The sequence below is a fragment of the Heterodontus francisci genome, chromosome 3, assembly GCF_036365525.1.
Source record: "Heterodontus francisci isolate sHetFra1 chromosome 3, sHetFra1.hap1, whole genome shotgun sequence".
NCBI lineage: Eukaryota > Metazoa > Chordata > Chondrichthyes > Heterodontiformes > Heterodontidae > Heterodontus > Heterodontus francisci.
The window spans coordinates 202,791,357-202,809,953 of NC_090373.1; the positions used below are offsets into that span (position 1 = coordinate 202,791,357).

The 18,597-nt window shown below is 44.8% G+C and overlaps 1 protein-coding gene across 1 annotated transcript in view; it reads right to left on the reverse strand.

The window, feature by feature from the left end:
- LOC137367180 (dynein axonemal heavy chain 8-like) overlaps nt 1–18,597 on the reverse strand; it is a 2,531,605-nt gene that overhangs the window by 304,739 nt on the left and 2,208,269 nt on the right. The window lies entirely within an intron of this gene.

Consider the following 18,597-nt stretch of genomic DNA (forward strand, 5'->3'; position numbering starts at 1 on the left):
GCTATAGACCATGGAGGTTCTGCTGATCCTGGGGTTGGACAGGTATGCTGCCCCTATTCCATGTTGAGGAGGTGGGGAGGAAAATCTGTCCTTTGTGTGCCTTGGACTTTCATCAACCATTCTCAATAAAAACAAATAGAGAGAGAGAGAAAAACTGTAAATCCAGCAAACCAGGCATGTTTACATTACTAGAAAGAGAGAGGGAGAAAAATGCTATCGATGAAAGAGATATAAAGAAGGAATCAAAAAAGAGGATAGAACCATAGAAAAGTTATGGCATAGAAGGAGGCCATTCAGCCTCCATTCGTGTCTGTACAAGTTAAAAGAAAAAACTTGCCGCCCAATCTAATCCTAAATGAAGATTATTGAGACAGAGGTACACATATAGGACTGGATTTTACTGCCCTCTAGGGATGGGCTGGGAGGTGGGGGGGCATGTAAAATGGAGAGGAAAGGCGGGGAGGTGATGTGCCAGTGGCAATTAACCAGTTGCAGATGGGTCCTCTACCATGTGGGGAGACTGCCTTGGGAATCCTGGTGGCCTCCCTGTGAGCTCTGGAAGGGTGCCCTCCTAAGTGGGCACTCTGTGGCCCAGGGAGTGGCCTGACCCTGCAGCAACACCACCATAATGCCCTCACCAACCAGCACCACTCCCCTTCAGCGGGGCCTGCCTGACAGGCCCCTGCGACTCCAGACCCCACACACCTTGGTGTGCAAGCAACGCCCATTGCTGCATCCTCTCAGCTGGTTGTCGTCCCAGCAATGGCCACCGCTCCTGGTGGTGCTGCTGAGGCTGAAGAGCTGTCGGCCTCCAATTGGCTGGCAACTCTTGGAGGAGAGCTCTCATCCTTTAGTTAGTTACAGCTGAGGGTCCCACAAACAGCCGAGGCATGATTGCCCTGGTTTTCGGTGCTGCTGTTGGGGCCCCCACTGCCCTGACTAAATTCATCCCAAAGAGTGGCTCATTATATTTCCATGTATGTAGCCTACTTCAACCATGGAACTGCCAGACCAAAAGGACAAGTACGTTATCTGTCCCTCGTGATATGCCAATTCTGCTCTGCAGCCGGCTGCTGGGAACGAGCAAAAGCAGTTATTGTAGTTTAATGTAATATTGTGGACATTGGGTTATTATTGGGCAGATTTAGGTAAATAGACTGTGTGTATCATCACAAGAATTGATGTAATGTAATCTGAACAGAATCTCGTGGAGAGTTGAAGAGGAAAGAGATGCAAGACGTGTTCAATAAACTCCCGTTATTTCAACGGTCAGACTCTTATATATTCTGTACTAAGCCTTACTAGTTACCAGAATATTCCAAATCCCACCACAGGCAATAACCAACCCTTACAGACAATAATCAATCCATCACAGACAATGCATCCGAGGGTCTTAAAAGAAGTGGTTGCAGAGAGAGTAATGGCTTTGGTTTCAATCCAAAATTCCTTCGATTGTGCAAGGGTCCCAGCAGATTGGAAAATAGCAAATGTAACATCTTTATTCAAGAAAGGAGGGAGACAGAAAGCAGGAAACTAAAGGCCAGTTAGCCTGACATACGTCATAGGGAAATTGCTAGAATCCATTATGAAGGAGGTTATAGCAGGATACTTAGAAAATCATAATTGGATCAGACAAAGTCAACATGGTTTTGTGAAAGGGAAATCGTGTTTAACTAATTTATTAGAGTTCTTTGAGAAAATAACAAGTAAGGTGACTAAAGGGGAACCGATAGATGTGGTGCACTTGGATGCAAGATGTGTAGAATAAAATCCCGTTATTTTAACTGTCAGAATCTTATATATTTGATGCTAAGCCTTACTAGTTATCAGAATATTATATGGTAGCAGCAGTAAACTAAAGAGAAGATAGAGAAATCTTTGCCTCTCCCTGAGAACTTTGAAAAGGTCACTGGACTGAACCAAGCCGAAGCATTGCCAAGATGGCTCCAGAGTTTGCAAGGTATTGTACTGTGCTGGGTCTCACTCAGAAGCCAGAAAAGGAGCAGGTCAGTATGCTATTGTATGCAATAGGGGAGTGTGCAGACGACATCCTCATTACTCAAGGCATAGATGAAGAGAAGGCTATATATGAAGAAATTCTTAAGGCACTCGAGACTTACTTTAGTGTAAGAAAAAAAAGTTGTTGCGTATTGCGCCAAATTTAATAAACGTACTGTCATACAGACCTGCCTAGAATGAAGCACATTAATTTCGCCACATGGACATTAAATTTCAAATTTAAGAAAAGGACTGTGACAAGGGGTTGCCAGGTCCCTGGCCGGAAAGACACATTTACATATTAACAGACTGTGCTTGTAGACATAGGAGCTATCCTCTGCTCCAGTATAATCCACAAACAGAGGTGGTCAGACCAGTTAGTCACATGGCTAACTGGCTGTTGCAGAGTTTGAACTGAGAGTCTGCAGAAAGTACAATGCTCCTGGACTGAGGCAGACCTCCTCTCCTGCCTGTCTGCTCCCATCTCTTTCTCATGGAACTCCAAAACTCACTGAAGACACATGAACCCCAAGAGAGAAAAGTCTGCTACAGTGAACAAGGTTTAAGAAGAATACTGGGCCCCATTGAAAAGCAAGATCTACCTAAATTCAAGGGCTCTACAGCAAGCTCGAAACACAGTAACAAAACCCCTCTTCAGAAATTGCCTCAAATTTTTCCACTTTATTTTTCTGCTGCTCTTTCTCTCCCTATCTGCATGTGTGTATCGCGTATCCAAGCTAGCATGGGCGCGTCGTGTATCCGTAGGTGTTAACTGAATTAGAGTTTAATTTGAGGTTTAGTAAATTTCACTTTTCTTCTTTAAACCTGAGAAAGCCTGTTGTGCTGGTTTCTTTGCCTTATAATTGGAAAGCGGGAACAAGGATTCACCAAGGGGGATCTAAAAACAGAGTATGTTTAAAATTAAACCCTGTTACAGTAAGACCAGGTCAAGGCTGAAAGGGAACCTTAGACCTCTTTCTCACCTGGTTGTAACAGAAATTTGGTTCTGATCATCCAGAATTGACCCATAGACAAACGAGAGAAATTGGAAGTGGGAAGCCAAATTGTTCCCAAGCAAAATAAATGGGGTATTTAAGGGGACGTGACATTTAAAAAAAAAGGGCGGCACAGTGGCACAGTGGTTAGCACCGCAGCCTCACAGCTCCAGGGACCCGGGTTTGATTCTGGGTACTGCCTGTGCAGAGTTTGCAAGTTCTCCCTGTGACCGCGTGGGTTTTCGCCGGGTGCTCCGGTTTCCTCCCACATCCAAAGACTTGCAGGTGATAGGTAAATTGGCCGTTGTAAATTGCCCATAGTGTAGCGAGGTGATAGGGAATATGGGATTACTGTAGGGTTAGTATAAATAGGTGGTTGTTGGTCAGCACAGACTCGGTGGGCCGAAGGGCCTGTTTCAGTGCTGTATCTTTAAATAAAAAATAAATTTTAAAAAACATTTAAAAAAATAGCAAGATTAATACAGGTTCTCTTGTGGATGTGTGTGATTGAATACTAACATGTCTGCAACTGAAGCTAGTAGCTCTCCAAGCCAGGGATAAGTTAAAAGCACTGCCTATGGAGGAGCTGAGGAAAATGGCTGAGCTGTGTGGGATCACTGTACATTGCAAGGCTAGGAAATCTGAACTCCTTAGGCTAGTGGCCAACCATTTTTCCCTTGAATCTGAAGAAGCAGAAACAGGGTTAGAAGCAGACTCCAACAGGGTATTGTGAGCAAAGATACAATTGGAACAGAGGAAACTTGAATTTGAGGAAAGAGAGGGAGAAAGAGAGAGCCTTCCAGATGGAACGTGATGAAAATGAAAGGAAGGAGAGGGAGAGAGAAAGAATATTCCTGAAGTAATACGAAGAGAGCTAAAGTGACTAGGGGGGTGACAGAGTAACCCCAGTGAAGGCATGGTCAGTATGGAGGAGCATAATTCAGTACAAATTCAGTATAATTCAGTACAGGGGAAGCAGTGGCGTAGTGGTAATGGCACTGGACTGGTAGCCCAGAGGCCCAAGCTAATGCTCTGGGTACGTTGGTTCGAATCCCACCATGGCAGATCGTGAAATTTGAATTCAATTAATAAATCTGGAATTAAAAAGCTAGTCTAGTGTGACCATGAAGCCATTGTCGATTGTTGTAAAAATCCATCTGGTTCACTAATGTCCTTTAGGGAAGGAAATCTGCCGTCCTTACCTGGTCTGGCCTACATGTCTGACTCCACATCCACAGCAATGTGGTTGACTCTTAAAATGCCCTCTGAAATGGCCACTCAGTTCAAGGGCAATTAGGGATGGGCAATAAATGCTGGCCTAGCCAGTGACACCCACATCCCATAGACTAATAAAAAAAAAATTGTTAAAACTAGTTCAACTAATTCCAAAATTCAATGAGGAAGATGTGGAAGATTTTTTGTTTCCTTTGAGCAACTGGAAAGGCAGCTAAAATGGCCACCTGAGACCTTTTACTACAAAGCAAGCTGACTGGAAAAGCCAATGAGGTTTATTCCTTCTTGCCAGATGAAAGTTCATCATATTATGAACTGACCAAAAATGCTATCTTCGGGGCATATGAATTAGTACCCAAAGCCTATCACCAAAAGTTTGGAACGCTCAAGAAACAAGCTAATCAAACTTATCTGGAGTTTGAAAGAAGTAAACAGCTGGCTTTTGACCAGTGGCTGATGGCTCTTAAAGTACAGCTATGAGAATCTCAGGGAAGTAATTCTGTTAGAGGAATTTAAAAATCTCTCCCACTCTCCATAAAGACCCATGTAGAGAAGCAACAGGTTCAGAGAGCCCGGCAAGCGGCTGTTCTGGCCAATGAATTTGCTTTAATTTATAAGTCAGTTTCCCGGGGAGAACTTTTCCTAATCACCCCCACATATCTGAAAAGGACAAAGGGTGGGAAGGTGATAGAAGTCCAGGCAGTCCTGGGAGAGAAAGGAAAGCAGGAGACACAGGGGGCCCTCCTCCAGTCAAAAAGGAAGATGCTGTGAGCAAGAGTGAGACCCGGAGACCTGTGTGCTTCCATTGTAATAAAGCAGGGCATTTAAAAGTTGACTGCTGGAAACTAAAGGGAAAACCGGTAGGGTTGATCAGGGCACAGCTGTTCAGTGAAGAAGTGACCCTGATGGAAAGCAAAGCTGTGGCTTTAACTGCAGTAAGAGTGAGACCCAGGAAGCGTATTACTACAAGTGCAGGAAAATTCAATAGGATTCCTGAAGATTATCAGAGTTTTGTGTTTGAAGGGAAAGTAACCCCATATCCCTCAAGTGGGGCCAGCAAGCCCAGAGTAATTCTCAGGGACACAGGGGCCAATAGATCCCTTTTACTGGGAAAAGGCCTGACCTTTCCCCCAGAGAGTGCAGTGAACACCAAAATGGTGGTGAATGGTATTGGAGGGCAGTGTATGCCTGTACCTGTGCACCTGGAGTGAGACCTAGCTTTGGGACGGGCGACCGTAGGGATTGTCCCTAGTTTGCCTGTGGACGGGGTTCACCTGCTCCTAGGTAATGATCTGGTGGGGGTGAAGGTGGTCGCCCTCCCAGTAGTGAAAGAAAGGACGTCAGAGAGACAGGGCAGTGGCAGGAGATGGACCCCTACAGTGTCCATGACCATGTAATGGATCAGGCCATGATCTAACCAGCTCCCCCAGAGGAGACTGCATTGGCACTGCGGGCAGATGATCCTGCACTCTGCCTGCCCGAGAATTTCTTTTGAAAGTTCGGAGATCCAGGGAATGAATTAAATGGATTTCCCCTAGGTGAGGCTCAGTGAGCCGACCCAGTATTGTGAGAGTTAGCACAGGCTGCCCAGTCTGAAAGTGAAGCAGAGGGAGTCCCTGATTGCTACGATTTAAAGAATGAGGTACTGATGAGGAAATTGAGCTATCCTCACAGACCTGAGAGCAAGGAGTGGGCAGTGGCTCACCAGTTATTGGTGCCACAGAGGTACCAGAGAGAAATATTAAGAACGGCCCACGAGACTACAGTGGCTGTACATGCTGGTATACGAAAGACCAAAGCCCACATAAGACAGCAGTTTGACTGGCCAAAACTCCACAAAGATGTGGTGAAGTACTGCAAAAGTTGCCACATGTGCCGGGTTGAGGGGAAACCCCAACCTACAGTGAAAACTTAAGTCCTGTAGCAGTGTTAGGAGGACCCTCCAGCAGAGGGCTGGTGAACTATAAGGGACCCCTGCCGAGAACAAAAGGGGGCAGGCAGGCACAAGGCTGGCAAAAGGTTAGAAAGGGAAGGGAAGAAGTGACCATAAGGGCAGGTTAAAGGAAGTCCGGGAGAAATCCCAGATGAAAACCCCTACTGTCGGGTCAGCCAACCCTGAAAAATGTGAAAAGTTAGACCCCACATTCTCCTATGTAAATGCGGATGTTAGAAGCACCCCACCAGAGTTGCGAACAGCATTTACAGGGACCTGCAGAGACAAAGAAAGACCTCTAGGGGGCACAGAAATCGTGAGGGTGTTGCCTCACCTAGTCAAAGTGCCACAGTGGAGTGCAGTAGAGTCTGCACATATACCTGCAGGCAGGAGTGTCCCAGAGGAAACTGGGGAGATTAGTAAAGAATCCTCCCCCAGTAGTCAGAAAAAAGAAAACCACCCATCCCTCTAAAATCAAAAGCCTTTGCATGACTCAGCAAAGCACTGAAAGAGAGTTCAGGATAGATTCGCCCACTACAGACTCTCTTGGGAAAAGAAACTCCAACTTAGGACTAATTAAATCTAACCCTTGGCAGTCTTCATCAGCAACAAGGATCCTAGACAGTCATGGCAATGGGCAAACCGAAGAAAAACGTTCCCAAAGGACTAAATGTTTGTTGGGATGCCAGAAAGGGGGCAATTAAAGCAGCACTGGCACCAAGAGAAGGCAGGCAATTTTAATAAGCTTTAGGATTTATGAATGAATAGATGTGAATGAGAGAAATGCATGGTTTTTTTCGGTATTTCATTCCCCTGGGTGTGGAGGTGTCATGCAAGCCCCTATCTGCCAAGAATGAGGCACATTAATTTTATCAAATGGGCATTAAATTTCAAATTGTTGCTGGGAAGAAGAGAAGGCCTGTGTCAAGGGGTTGTCAGGCCCCTAGCTGGAAAGACACATGTACATATTAACAGACAGTGCTTGTAGGCAAAGGAGTTATTCCCTGCTCCAATTCAATCCACAAACAGACGTGGTCAGACCAGTTAGTCAGATGACTAACTGGCCATTGCAGAGTTTGAACTGAGAGTCTGCAGAAAGCAGAATGCTCCTGGACTGAAGCAGACCGCCTCTCCTGCCTGTCTGCTCCCATCTCTTTCTCACGGAACTCCAAAACCCACTGAAGACACATGAACCCCAAGACAGAAAAGTCTCCTACAATGAACAAGGTTTAAGAAGAAAACTGGGCCCCAACGAAAAGCAAGATCTACCTCCAATCAAGGACTCTACAGCGTGCTCGAAGCACAGTAACAAAAAAACCCTCTTCAGAGACTGCCTCAAATTTTCACACTTTATTTTTCTTCTGTTCTTTCTGTCCCTATCTGCACGTGTGTATCACGTATGCATGCTAGCGTGGGCACGTTGTGTATCAATAGGCATTAACTGAATTAGAGGTTAAGTTTAATAAATTCACTTTTCTTCTTTAAACCTGAGAAAACCCATTGTGCTGGTTTCTTTGCCTTATAATTGGAAAGCTGCGAACAAGGATTCACCAAGGAGGAGCTAAAAACGTGGTGTGTTTAAAATTAAACACTGTTACAGTAAGACCAGGTGAAGGCTGAAAGGGAACCTTTGACCCCTTTCTCACCTGGTCATAACAGTACCCAGAAGAAAGGGAAAGCGCCGATTCATTTATCAATGACTGTACAATCCGACGGACGATTGTGAATATGGCAGCTTACGGGAAGTGCTGCTTAGAGACAGGATTGTAGTTGATGTATTAGACGATGCCCTTTCAGATCATCATCAGTTGCAGAATGATCATACATTAATGAAAGCAATTCAATTGAACAGACAAGCAGAGGTTCGAAAGTTTAACTGCGATATGATTGCTGTTAGGAGTGATGCCTCTTTCAGACCTTAGCATGCTAATGAGCTAAGTACCAGAATGCAGTCATGTGACTACAAGCCTGAGCCACTCTGCAACTGTAACACCCAGAGTAAGATTCTGTAAATAGTTAGCCCTGTATTGTACATAATAGTTTAGCTGTTTAGCAGAGCCCTTTCCTATCCTGAGTGGTGTGAAACAGGGCTGTGTTCTCGCACCCACACTTTTTGGGATTTTCTTCTCCCTGCTGCTTTCACATGCGTTCAAATCCTCTGAAGAAGGAATTTTCCTCCACACAAGATCAGGGGGCAGGTTGTTCAACCTTGCCCGTCTAAGAGCGAAGTCCAAAGTACGGAAAGCCCTCATCAGAGAACTCCTCTTTGCTGACGATGCTGCTTTAACATCTCACACTGAAGAGTGCCTGCAGAGTCTCATCGACAGGTTTGCGTCTGCCTGCAATGAATTTGGCCTAACCATCAGCCTCAAGAAAACGAACATCATGGGGCAGGATGTCAGAAATGCTCCATCCATCAATATTGGCGACCACGCTCTGGAAGTGGTTCAAGAGTTCACCTACCTAGGCTCAACTATCACCAGTCACCTGTCTCTAGATGCAGAAATCAACAAGCGCATGGGTAAGGCTTCCACTGCTATGTCCAGACTGGCCAAGAGAGTGTGGGAAAATGGCGCACTGACACGGAACACAAAAGTCCGAGTGTATCAGGCCTGTGTCCTCAGTACCTTGCTCTACGGCAGCGAGGCCTGGACAACGTATGCCAGCCAAGAGCGACGTCTCAATTCATTCCATCTTCGCTGCCTTCGGAGAATACTTGGCATCAGGTGGCAGGACTATATCTCCAACACAGAAGTCCTTGAAGCGGCCAACACCCCCAGCTTATACACACTACTGAGTCAGCGGCGCTTGAGATGGCTTGGCCATGTGAGCCGCATGGAAGATGGCAGGATCCCCAAAGACACATTGTACAGCGAGCTCGCCACTGGTATCAGACCCACCGGCCGTCCATGTCTCCGTTATAAAGACGTCTGCAAACGCGACATGAAATCGTGTGACATTGATCACAAGTCGTGGGAGTCAGTTGCCAGCATTCGCCAGAGCTGGCGGGCAGCCATAAAGACAGGGCTAAATTGTGGCGAGTCGAAGAGACTTAGTAGTTGGCAGGAAAAAAGACAGAGGCGCAAGGGGAGAGCCAACTGTGCAACAGCCCCAACAAACAAATTTCTCTGCAGCACCTGTGGAAGAGCCTGTCACTCCAGAATTGGCCTTTATAGCCACTCCAGGCGCTGCTTCACAAACCACTGACCACCTCCAGGCGCGTATCCATTGTCTCTCGAGATAAGGAGGCCCAAAAGAAAAGAGTTTAGCTGTAATAAATCTCTTTGAGATCTTCAACCAACTGGACTCCATGCATCCTATTTATGTTTCATCAGAGAACATAAAGAACGCATTACATGGTGGCAGCTGTGGTGAGAAGACAAAGTCTAACTTGAAGACCACATGTAAAACAGCTTTGAAAATGACCCTCCTAAAGCCAGGAGAGAGAAGGTTAAACAATAATACTGGCCCTAACAGTAGAGAGAAAAGAGAATTTACCTTCCGCTGTGGAAGACAGAGCTCAGAACGACAGGCTGTAAGTAAATCAGGTGAGACATTGTGCGAATTGTTGAGGAATCACCATTTAAAAGAACATGCTTTGAAGTTCTTATAAAGATCAATTTTTCTAAAAGCTCCGTTAAAAAGATGGAGGAAACCTGACTCCTTTCTCACGCTGATCAAGGTCGGTGCCATTACAGGGGGCGTCCGATTGCAGAAAGAGCAGGAAAACTGCAGAGCTTTCATGCAAGCAGCCAAAGTTAGAAAAAAACTCATGAAATCACTCGAGTGTGAAGAAGAGCTTCCATTCACACAGCCACAGCTGTAAAACTACCACTAAACTACACGAGTGTGAAGAACATAAACAAACTCTCATAAAATAAAAGCAATTGAACTGCCTATTGAATAGCTGTATAAACAAACAAGCTTAAGTGCTGCAAGCAAGACACACACAGAGCACTGTCAAACACCTGCTCCTCTCAATCCAAGCAGCTAGTCTAAACAACAGACAGTTTCCTAAAGGGGAAACAGTGCAGAGTCATAACAGCAGGAATATAGATACCAAATTTCCCAGCATGAACTGGAAAACCATGGATATCCTATCCAAGTTCCAACTTTTCAAACAAAGAATGCAGACCAACATTTTAGACCAACTTCACAGACCAAATGATTCCAGAACCAGAAAAACAAGCGCTAAAATACTGATAGCAGTTGGAAATGAGGAATTACACAGAATCAATACCTCAGGCTTATCTGATGACGATCCCGTAAAGATATGGAAAGTGCTGGAAAATCAGCTCCGATTAAGAGTGAATTTTAGAATTCACCAACTGGAATTGATGTCCTACAGGCAACAGCCACAGACACAGTCAATAGACCAGTTCATCAGTAGATGCTGTAGTAAGGGCAAGGAATGCGATTCTTCATAAACTGAGCTGTCGGACTGATTAATGGAGCTGGTGATTGTATCAACACCCATTGAAGCATTTCAGAAAGACCCCTTGGGAAAAAAGAAAGGTTGCAGCGTCGATGCGCTGCTGGAAGATGGCAGGGAATAAGAAGCCACTGTCGCTGGCCAATAGCATCTGCAAGCATTAGGTGCAGCCAACAGTATCAGCACCATAAACAGTTTGAAAAGAGCAAGCAAGCTGTGTGGTAAGTGTGGTTGGTTCCACTCACTGCAAAGTTGTCCTGCATTTCAAGATCTGTGCAAGGCGTGCACTGCAAAACGATACTGGGCCCACCTATGCAAGAAATATGGCTCCAATGACACAGCCAGAAGTCATCGTAGGACACAAACCAACAGAAGACAGGCGCAGCAACACGGTAACAACAGCAAGGAAAGCGCCAGAGACCTGCGTAAACGCAAGCTATACACAAAGTCCACAGTGAAGCAGACCTGAGACAAGACTCAGAGAGAAGCAATCCTCAGCCAAAAGATGAGAAGGCATTTTACATTGTGAACCTGACACATCATGTTGATGGAGCCAAACAACTGGAAGCTTTCACCACTATTAACATCAGGTGCCCTAAGAAAACTGGCAAATATACACTTAGGGTCAAGATTGACACCGGCGCTAGTGCAAATATCCTACCAGTCCGAATCCTGAAGGATATGTACTGTAGTCATTGGAAATCAATGATACAACTGACAACTGCAAAGTTAGCTGCATACAATGGATCACCCATCCCTTGCAGTGGCACACTAACAATGCAGTGCAGCTATGGCAAGTTGGCATGGAAATCACAAATATTCTTCCTGTGGACAGGCAGTGGCAGGACTACCAGTGTGTAAGGACCTCAACATCATACCCATCCACAAGGCTACCAAGGTAGCCATTACAGCAGAAGAGACCAAGAGTACCCCCATTCAGTCACAGTTCCTCGAGTATCTCAGTAGTTCTGGTTTGGAAAGTATCAGCCCCTTCTCAGAGATGCCACATCAAGAGAATGAAGATACAAACTTAGGTGGTTAAAGGTCTTTGTCAACAGGCAGTGTTTCCTCGTGCTCCAGCGATTCAGAAGAGATTGTTGTTGTAGCTACTGAAAAGCAAAGGCTAGCAGTGGGAAGCATTGCCAAGGGGAAATCTCCAAGAACTGTACCCGCTCACAGACTCTGGCCAGCATCAAATGGTGCAATCTGGAAATCCAGCAACCGTACAACTATGCAGTGTCTTCACCTCTGCTCTCCAGAGAACCGCCAGCACCACAACGAGCCAGAATGGGCAGGTACCGCCATAAGGCCAAGTACGTCTCCCCCAACAAGTCCTCGACCTTAAGCCCAAGACCTTCAGATGCGGAGGATGAGGAGAGGTGAAGGACATGCAATGTCTTGAGGAAGAATGAGTTGAAACATTGTCTGTTAGTTCTTCAAGATGAGGTGCTGGAACTTTCCAAGAATGAGAAGCCCTTAAAATTGGTCACCTTGAGAAAAGCAACAGAGTATCTTAGCAGGCTGAAGGCAGTACAACAGAAACCGAATGCAGAGGGACAAACTTCAGAAAGAACAGCAACAGATGAGATGCAAATTCTCTGACGCACCACCGAAACGATATATGGACTCTTAAGCTTCTGCATGTGTAAATTTCACAAGCTGTATCCATGTGTAGATAATTTTGATGTTATCCAATGTTATATGTTTTTACTTGTAGCATACAGGACTTATCTTTGGAAAGAAAGGGGATGTTGTATGCCTTGAAAAGTGATGGCCCTTTAAGATCTTAAAATGCGAATGAGCTAAGTACCAGGATGCAGTCATGTGACTACAAGCCTGAGTCACTCTGCAACTCTAACACTAAGAGTAAGGTTCTGTAAATAGTTAGCTCTGTACTGTACATAATAGTTAAGCTGTAATAAACCTGCTTGAGATCTTCAACCAACTGGACTCCATGCAACTCATTTATGTTGCATCAGACATTACCAAGCCATTGCTCATGGGGACAGGGAGAGCCCAATCGCGAGAGTAGCAGACTCAATTGAATTTGTTAAGAAAATAACAGGAAAAAATTGTGGTAAAAGACAAGAAAGACGGGAAGAGCATCTCGTGGTAGCTGCAACTAATTACAGCAGGTGTGGCCGAGAGAGGCAAGTGGCAAAACAGCCCTGCCAAAGAAGCTGAATGTTTTTCGTGCAGAAAGATGGGAGACTTTCAGTCAGTGAGCCGCAATAAAAAAAACACTGAATACAATTAAAGGGAAATCCTAGAGAGCAAGAAAGTTAATGAAGTACATGATATCTAAAGCATGGAAATATGGTTTTTAGGGGAAATCCAGGAAACAAGTTGTTGGATGGCACAATTCTTGTGGAAGGAAACTGGACTAATTTTAAACTGGATGCAGGAGCAGCAGTTTCAGTCCTATCAGAGACAGAACCGTGGCTGAAAAAGAAAACTCTCAAACCAACATGTAACAAATTATATGGGCCTGGAGGCATCGAGTTGAAGATAATGGGAGAGTTAAAGACAACATTGAGTTACCAGGAAAAGGAAATTTCTGAGAATATACATATTTAAAAAATCAAAGTTGTTCCCTCCTAAGTAGGAAGGCTTGCAAAGACTTAAAACTTATATATAGAGTGAAAAAGCTTGAATGTAAGGAAGACCAGCCCAGAAATTTTAGAGTCAGATTTCCAAAATGATTTAGAAGACTGGTAAAGTTAATAAGGGCATTCCATATTACTTGAAGGAAGGAAGCAGAGCCAATGTTTCTCATCCACTTTTACAAAAAGTGAAAAAAGAGATCGAGTTACAGTCATTTTACCTGTAACAAAACCTACAGGATGGTGCTCAGGTACGGTCCCAATGAGGAAACCTAACAGTTCAATTAGAATTTGTGTTGACCACAAACAACTGAATAAGACAGTGAAAAGAGAAATACATCCAATGTCATCCGCAGATGGTTGGTTGCCATCGTTCCATCTACAAAAGATGATGAACAAGCAGCAAACAATCCATTTAGGTGGGGTGTCTTCTCTTGTGCACCTTTGCTGATGGCTGTAAAGGCCAATCCTTGAGATACAGGTTCTGCCACAAGTGCTGCACGTGACGCAGCCAAGTGATGCTGTGAGTTGTTGTTTTTGACTTTGGTGCCTGTTGCCAAGCTGCTGTAGCAACTGGCCATCGTGGAAGTGCACACCAATCTACAGGAGGTGGCACCATTTCCCTCTTTCACCAGCTAGTGACTCCCAGGTGTGATAGTTGACATTTAGGGCCATCACGTCATGCTCGCAAGCATCCTTGAAGTGGAGCTTTGGATGCTCCATTGGTCGACTGGTTCCAGCTACATCACATTGCAGAAGGTCCTTGGGTATGCTGCCATCTTCCATCCAGCAAACGTGTCCATTCCACCAAAGCTGCCTCTGTTGGATTAATGCCAACACATTTGGGAGCTCTGCTTTTGTGAGGACTGCCACATTTGTGATTTTGTCCTGCCAGGCTAAACCCATAATGCGCCGCAGACAGCGAAGATGGAAATTATTTAGCTTCTTTTCCTGGTAGCTGTAAGTCGCCCATGTGTCACAGCCATACAGCAAGTTGCTGAGAACACAGGCCTTTTAAACCAAGAGCCTGGTTCTCAGGGTCAGCTTGGTGTTATTGCTTGCGCATTTTGCAAGTTGGCCAAAGTGGTAGCTGCTTTCCCTATCAAGCTCTGCATCAAGGGACCATTGTCTGTCACCATGGACCCAAGGTAGTAGAATTTGCTAACCACTTCCAGTGGGGTGTTACTAAGTGTGATTAGGGGTGAAGCTGCAACACCTTGTCCCATGACCATGGTTTTCTTGACGCTTGATGCTAGATGAGTGGCAAAACTAGGGAAGAGCTCAATCTTTACTAAACTGGATGCAAACAGTGGGTTTTGGCAATTACCCTTAGAGTTATAGAGTTGTACAGCATAGAAACAGGCCCTTCGGCCCACCACGTCCATGCCGACCATAATGCCTATCTATATTAATCCCACCTGCCTACATTAATTCCATACCCCATATGCCTTGCTCATTCAAGTACCTGTCCAGATGCCTCTTAAATGTTGCTACTGTTCCTGCCTCCACCACCTCCTCAGGCAGCTCATTCCAGATACCCACTATTCTTTGTGTGAAATATTTACCCCTTTGATCCCCTTTAAACCTCCTCCCTCTCACCTTAAATCTCTGCCCTCTAGTTTTAGTCACCCCTACCACGGGAAACAGATTCTGGCTATCTACCCTATCTATGCCTCTCATAATTTTATATACCTCTAGAATGTCCCTTCTCAGCGTCCTTCGCTCCAGGGAAAACAGACCCAGCCTATCCAATCTCTCTTTATAACTCAAGCCCTCCAAACCAGGCAACATCCTTGTGAATCTTTTCTGCACCCTCTCTAGCTTAATCACATCTTTCCTGCAGTGCGGCGACCAGAACTGCACACAGTACTCCAAATGCGGCATAATCAATGTTATGTACAACTGTAACATGACGTCCCAAGTCTTGTACTCAATGCCTTGGCCAATGAAGGCAAGCATGCTATACGCCTTCTTCACCACCCTGTCTATCTGTGTTGCCACTTTCAGGGAACTATGTACTTGCACCCCAAGGTCTCTCTGCTCAACAACACTCCCCAGGGCTCTGGCATTCACTGTATATGTCCTGCCCTGGTTTAACTTCCCAAAATGCATCACTTCACACTTGCCTGCGTTAAATTCCATTTGCCAATCCCTTGCCCACTTTCCCAGTTGATCTATATCCTGTTGTAACCTTAGACAACCTTCTTCACTGTCCATTATACCACTAATTTTGGTGTCATCTGCAAACTTAATAATCATGCCCCTTACATTCACATCCATGTAATAAACATATTTGACAAACAACAGAGGGCCCAGCACCGATCCCTGTGGCACACCATTGGTCACCGGCCTCCAATCGGAAAACAACCCTCCACTACCACCCTCTGCCTCCTAACACCAGCCAATTTTGTTTCCAATTGGCTAGCTCACCCTGGATCCTTAGACAAGGAATCTAAGCTTCTAACATTTATAACACCATTTGGAAGATTCTGTTTGAACAGATTACGATTTGGAATAACATCAGTGCCTGAGATCTTTCAAAGGTCGATATTGAGGATTATGGAAGGATTGGATGGAATTATTTGCCAGATAGGAGATGTCCTAATCCGTACTGGGTCCCCTGCCTTTTGTGGTGCATATTAACGATTTGGACGTAAATGTCGGGGGCATGGTCAAGAAGTTTGCGGATGACACAAAGATTGGCTGTGTGGTAGATAGCGAGGAGGGTAGCTGTAGGCTGCAGGAAGATATTGATGGTCTGGTCAGATGGGCAGAAAAGTGGCAAATGGAATTCAACTTGGAGAAGGTGGTGCAACGGTTAGCACCGCAGCCTCACAGCTCCAGCGTCCTGGGTTTGGTTCTGGGTACTGCCTGTGCGGAGTTTACAGTTCTCCCTGTGACTGCCTGGGTTTCCTCTGGGTGCTCCGGTTTCCTTCCACATGCCAAAGACTTGCGGGTTGATAGGTAAATTGGCCATTGTAAAAAATTGCCCCGAGTGTAGGTAGGTGGTAGGAGAATTGTGGGGATGTGAGAGGGAAAATGGGATTAATGTAGGATTAGTTTAAAAATGGGTGGTTGATGGTCAGCATGGACTCAGTGGGCCGAAGGGCCTGTTTCGGTGCTGTATCTCTCTGTGACTCTAAGTGCAAGGTGATGCATTTGGGGAGGGCAAACAAGGCAAAGGAATACATGAGCAATGGGAAAATATTGAGAAGTGTAGAGGAAGTTAGGGACCTTGGATTGAATGTCCACAGATCCCTGAAAGTCAGAGGACAGGTCGATAAGGTGGTCAAGAAGGCATATGGAATCCTTTCCTTTATTAGCCGAGGTATAGAATACAAGAGCAGGGAGGTTATGCTGGAACTGTATAACTCATTGGTTAGGCCACAACTTGAGTACTGTGTGCAGTTCTGACCACCTCATTACAGAAAGGATGTAATTGCACAAGATTGAAAAAATGCAGCTATGAGGAAAGATTGGATAGGCTGGGGTTTTTCTCCTTGGAATGGAGAAGGCTGAGGGGAGTTCTGATTGAAAGGTACAAAATTTTGAGGGGCCTGGATAGAGTGGAGGTGAAGGGTCTATTCATCTTAGCAGAGAGGTCAGTGATGAGGAGGCATCGATTTAAAGTGATTGGTAGAAAAATTAGTGGGGAAATGAGGAAAAGCTTTTTCACCCAGAGGGTGGTGATGGTCTGGGACTCACTGCCTGAAAGGGTAGTTGAGGCAGAAACCCTCAACTCATTCAAAAAGAGTCTGGATATGCACAACAAGTGTCGTAATCTGCAGGGCGATGGACCAAATGCTGGAAGGTGGGATTAGAATAGGTGGATCGTTTCTCGGCCAGCACAGACACGATGGGCCAAGTGGCCTCTTTCTGTGCCTTAGACTTTCTATGATTCTAATCCATGGGACCAATAAAAAAGAACACAATGCTAGAGTGAGAGCAGTACTGTGAAGATTGGAAGAAGCAGGTCTCACACTGAATTAAAAATGTGTTTTTTCACAGCCAATGGTAAAGTTTCTAGGACGTATAATAGATGGTTCCAGTATTAGAGCAAATCCATAAAAGGCAAAGGCGATCAAGGAATTCCCAGAGCCTAAAAATGTGCCAGAGTTTCAGAGATTTATGGGAAGGGTGAATCATGTCGGAAAATTTCGACCCAACTTAGCCAGGATCAACGAGCTGTTACGTCAGTTGTTGAAACACAACAATGTTTAGTGTTGGAAAGAAGCCTGGCAAGAATGATTTGAGAAAATCAAGGAGATGTTAATATTACCGGATGCGTTAGCTCATTACAACCCAGAGCTACTCACCATTATCGCTGCAGATGCTTCATCTATAGGATTGCAAGCAGTCCTATTTCAAAGACGCAGACCAGTGTATTACACTTCTCGTTAGCTAACTACGACGGAAAAGTGATACACAGTAATAGAAAAGAAGCTTTAGCAGCTACGTGGGCTTGTGAAAAATTCTCAGATTATGTCCCAGGACTTCATTTCAAAATAGAAATAGAGCATAAACCACTGGTTACACTATTAAACTCAAAGGAGCTAGTGAAAATGCCTACAAGAGTACCGAGGTTTAGGTTAAGAGGGATGAGATGTGATGCGAAAACGGAGTACATTCCAGGAAAACATCAGATCACAGCAGACGCTTTATCACGTATTTCAGCAGCAAGATCAGATAAAGGAGATGTATTGCTTCTCGAAGAAGTAGAACATTTTTCTTTAACGATGACGACAACTCTACCTGCAACAGCTCAGAAACTGAGTGAGATCAGGAATGCTCAGAAAACAGACAATATGTGAACATTAGGGAATATTGCTTGAATGGATGGCCAGAGTACATGCCACATAACCATGTTCTCAGACAGTATTACGAACAGAGGGATCATCTAAGCATTGTTGGTGATTGACTGAGCTATGATGAGAGATTAGTTATCACTCGAGTCTTGAGATTAGACATCTTGGAGAGATTGCACCAAGATCATCTGGGTATTATGAAATGGTGGCCTGGTATATTGAAAGAAATTGAAGAAATGATATTGAGATGCATCATGTTTGCTATTCATCATCAGGAGACAAAAGAACCACTCATGTCATCTTCTTTTCCATCCAGACCATGGGAATGTCTTAGGAATGAATCTTTTTGAACATAGAAGTAAAATGTTCCTAATAGTAATTGATTATTATTCAAGGTGGATTGAAATTAAACAACTGCAAGGTCAAAGTTCAGAAGCTGGAATCACATTCTTGAGAGAAATTTTTGCAACACATGGAATTTCAGATATTGTAATATCTAAAAACGGCCTGCAATTTGCAAATGAATGCTTCAGAGAGTTTACAGAAGTACAAGGATTTGCCCATATCACTAGCTTGCCATGATACCCTCAAGCTAATG